We start from the raw sequence: 4804 nt of genomic DNA on the forward strand, positions 1-4804 counted from the left end.
TATAGTTCACGTCTCACGAGCTCTACTTCAACAATACGTCTCTCTCTGACTGCAGTTCAATTACTCATTACCTACACACACATTATTATTCCGTCACGTTGTTACCCTCTTTTATATACCAGACTATCCTATATCTAGTAAATGCTAGAGTATTCGTCAAGGTACAGGATAGTTCTAGAAACGTGGCGTGACACTAGTCATGTGACCTCGCTGACGCAACAGAGTAATACACACATATATATCAGTTACGTCTAGTTATTTCTAGATAATATTCACTAATTAATTTATACTCTGTATTTCGGCTTTTAATCTGCCGCTGTTTTCAGGTAGGTTCTTGAAGGAACTGTTTGAATTGTGCGTGCCAGTATTTTATCCTGAATCTTCTTGTCAGATGGGCTACAGCTTCTTGTGGTGTGCTTTTGTAGCTCTTCAGGAAGAGTAAAATATTTGACAGTTGGTACTATGTCTTCTTTCTGTCTTCCAAAGCTATCTACAACTGTTTTAATGCTATGTAGCGACATCACTTTACCATTCCACTTAAAAGGATAGAGGCCTGTTGTTCATGTTATCATAATTTCGAATATTTTATATAGCTTGAAAGACGGCCTTAGTTAAAAAGTCCTCCTATTTTTGATCACAGCGGTTTTCCCAAGGACTCTTCACGTCTAAGTATATACTTATCACATACTACAACGTTCTTTCTCATTTTTTGCATCTGTTTATTTTCTGCGTAGGTCACTGCCACGTGGTTTAAGCGGATCACACTAATTGGATAATTAATCAGGTTAGTTTTCTTGGTAGATTAAAATAGGCTCTGGTAACACCTATACATAATGAAAACAATATATTCGATAAATCGACTTATAGGTCAGTAAATGTACTATCATTTACCACTAATTTTTCGAAACAGAGCATTTTGATTAAAATATTTTTACCCTCTTTTTTAGCTGCTTTTTCGCGAACAGGCTATGAATATGGAACCATGATGCTCAGAGTACTGTAATACTGGCGAAGACCCTTGGACGAGGTCATGCATCTATACCACTGACCTATACCTATAGGCCTATACCTATTTGCTACATGATCATCTCTGAACAAACTTCTGGCATATTGCTCCACATATAGCCCCTTAAAACATATTTCCAGTTAATTATCACGTAGAAAATAACCTTTTAAGTACAAACGTAAATCTGTAGCGCAATTTATATAAGGGTATCCTCAAGGGTCTATTTTAGGCCCTCTATTTTTAACATTTTTCTAAATGACATTTTTAGTTTATAAATGACAGTAATATAAGGATAAGCAGATGATAATATTCTACCATAGGCACATTGTGAGTTTGATGGTGTTAAAGTTGTGCTTGAATTGGAAAGCGTTAGATGGAGAGCTGATATTTAGAAAAAGGCATGAAAACAAACTCCGATGAGTGTCAACCCAAGGACCAAAATCTCAAAAAGATTAATTCAAGTTCCAACAACGTATGAAACTAAAATGCAAAGATGAAGTTAAACTCCTCTGTATCTATTGTGGAATTCATATTAACACATGCCACACGAGTCAGCACAGCACCTAGTACTGAACTTAAGAAGGTCAACAGGGGAGTCATTCCGGAAACCGGTGATTTAGGGTTAGTTATTTTGATAGATCTTCATGAATGAAGCTCGGCACAACTTCTCAAACGAAAAACAAAACAAAAAACAACTAGATTTTAAAGAAAGTATGGCATGATGTCATCAATATGGATTATAGTATGGTGGTACCATATTGGGCATTTTATCATTCTTCTTACATTTACTCTTTATTGCAGAAATGACATTTTTAAATTTGAGAATCGCGAGGGAAATCATATTGTAATGTATAGTGCTTCAACTTCAACACTGCATCTTTGGGCTTTACTGTGCCTTTAGTTTCACAAATTATTGAAACTAATGATTTCTTACATACGCTTCTAATCCCCTTTTGAAGTTAACGATACTATTATGCCCGTCTTTTTATATTTCGCTGTCAATGCAGTAATCAATTGACGAATCTCCGATTCAGTTGGCATGCCAAATCGATTGAGATAACTTCAAATAAGTTGTTCCCTCATCCGACCTGGACCCAGAGTTTAGTTTAATCGATACACTTAAAACCATCACATTTACAACAACATCTGCAGCATTTCACGCATGTTTCATTGCTACATCGTTTTACTTTACATTTACAAATTAACTTTTCCATGTTGGCCCTCATGATCTTGGGTTAGGTCACGGGTCTGGTCCAGAGACCTAAACCTCGAAAATAGTGCCAAACATATTCATTTTGTCTGATTAAAACAATCCACACATTTTCGGAATGACTCTTTTTAGGTCATGTGGCAAGTGTTAAAACTTGATACTCATATGTCTGAAATGTGAAAAGCAAAGCATTTAGCTAGTAAATGTTTCAAAGTGAATAAGTAGATATTTTACATAACAAGGTAACTTCACCATTTACCACTTTGCACTTTTTCATTTTAAGTAACCTTAGTTACTTTCATTTATCGTAACATTTTTGCAGTAAAACTAATACCATAAACTAGATATCATCCAGGAAAAATTTATCTAAAATTTATCTTTAATGATTACAATAGCATCTATGAATAACGTATAATTACAACGTTATTTGTCGTGCGGTCAATTAATAGAAGTGACAGTTTAGCAGTTTCCACTTTCTGTAACTCGGACTGTGGTAATCCAAACTATCACATATTTTCTGTGGATGTGTTCTAATGGACCCTTATTTTATATACCGAATTTTAAGAAAATTCATTAAGAAATGCACAAGATATAAAATCTCCAAGTTTGATTGAATTTCTTCCTATTTTTTCTTCACATCGAAAGTACGGAAATTTTATTTGATAGAAAAACATTCTTAACTTTATGAATTTTTTTCACATTTGGTACACTAATAGATCTTTATAACCTACAATTGATAGTCTCATTTGGTATAAATATAAGCCACATGTGCAAAGTTATTCAACAAAAACCACTCAAATTTGACGAAACTTTTTGCGCACCCCTACGCAAAAAGTCACGTGAGCTATCGGTCTAACATTTTTACTACAGCTTCATCTAAGAATAAAAGTGGACTGTTTTTAGTATATTGACATTCTGATTAAAGACGGCTGATTTAGAGACAAAATATAGTGTGAAAGGACGCGCAGATACAAAAGTATTGGTTAGATCAAGCAAACTAGATTAGCAGTTTCTAGCTCAAGTTTCCAAAACAATCATACGGGTGAACTGTTATTATTTATTACTTATTGCCATCTTTTAAGTACAGGTTTACTATATTTTAGAAACTTCTCCTAAGAATGTTTAGCGTCACATGATATTAGCTTAAACAATTAGCGTAAATAATGATGCTCGATACGGTTCCACTGAGTGCATGCGGGTGATGACAAGAAACTGTTACCGCATTTTTCGGAATATAAGACGCACCCTTACTTTGAAGACAAAGTTTTGGGGGAAAAAAAGCTACAGTCGCATTTGAAAGATTTTTATTGAAGAAAAAATCAATTTGATACTTTGAAAATTAGTATATATTGTTCTAAACACAAAAGAGCTCAAAACATCAAAATAAGAAAATACCGTAAATCAAAAAAAAAGATTTACTGTTATTTAGTTTGGTTCAAAACCTACAAAATCTTTATTGCTTTCACTGTAATTTATTTTTAATTATTTAGGGAGCATTATAAATAGTTATTTTTTTAAAAGAAAAAAAACTACTATTGTTATAAATAACACATTCAATTGAACTAAACTATGCATGCCTTTTTTAATATATTTACACATGGCTTGTGTATATCGTATATATACATGTATATTATTCATACCTTCGGTGTATAGGACGCAAGCAGATTTTGACATCAAATTTTGGTGTAAAAAAGTGCGTCTTATACACCGAAAAATACGGTAATCTAGTTTCCATGGAGTTACTATAAAGGAATTTATTAAACATCGCTTTAGAGAGGAAAAACTACCACCATATATTTTAAAGAATATGATTGGTTCTGTAAAGTATAGGTATGCGATCCTAAAGCTAATGTTGGTTATTATCGTGTGTCACTTTCTTACTTGCTGTGGTTTGTTGGTGTGTATTGACAAAAAGTCACGGTATCTAATCAAAAACACTTAAAGGAATGAAATCAAAGTAGGCGGCCAAACTGGCAGCTACACTTACAGCATTGATAAGAATTTTATAGCAAATATTTATTCATTCACTATTTTAATGGAAGTGTTCAAAACATTTTTAAAATCATCAGATATACATTTTGATACTAACGCTGCTCTGTGAAGGTTGCAGTGAGTCCATGATGCGTTTGGATTAAGTTCAAGTATTCTGGTCACCAGACCACTGTTTTTACCATACATAGCCCGTGCGCCGTCCGTACATATTTCGACACATTTATTCCAATCAAGACCTTTTGTTTTGACATAAGTATCAACAGTCTTAAAAATATCATCGCTAGTACTTCGACTGACTGGTTCACAGCACAACATATTGTTGTGTCATCGAGATCACGTGACAATTCTTACGCTCTCTTGTTTCTAGAACTATCCCGTATCTTGGCGAATGGTCTAGTATTTGCTAAACAGGGTAGGCTGGTATATAAAAGAGGGGAATGTAATGTGTGTGTGGACAGTGAGTAACTGAACTGCAGTCACAGGGTATTGTTGAAGTTAACGTTCGTTCGTTACAGTGTTGTTTTAGCGCGAGTATTGAGATTAAGTGTATCGCAGAGTTATATTCGGAAAGAATAAACCAGTTTTATTAAGTAAAG

Source organism: Limulus polyphemus, unplaced genomic scaffold (assembly GCF_000517525.1).
Source record: "Limulus polyphemus unplaced genomic scaffold, Limulus_polyphemus-2.1.2 Scaffold1810, whole genome shotgun sequence".
NCBI lineage: Eukaryota > Metazoa > Arthropoda > Merostomata > Xiphosura > Limulidae > Limulus > Limulus polyphemus.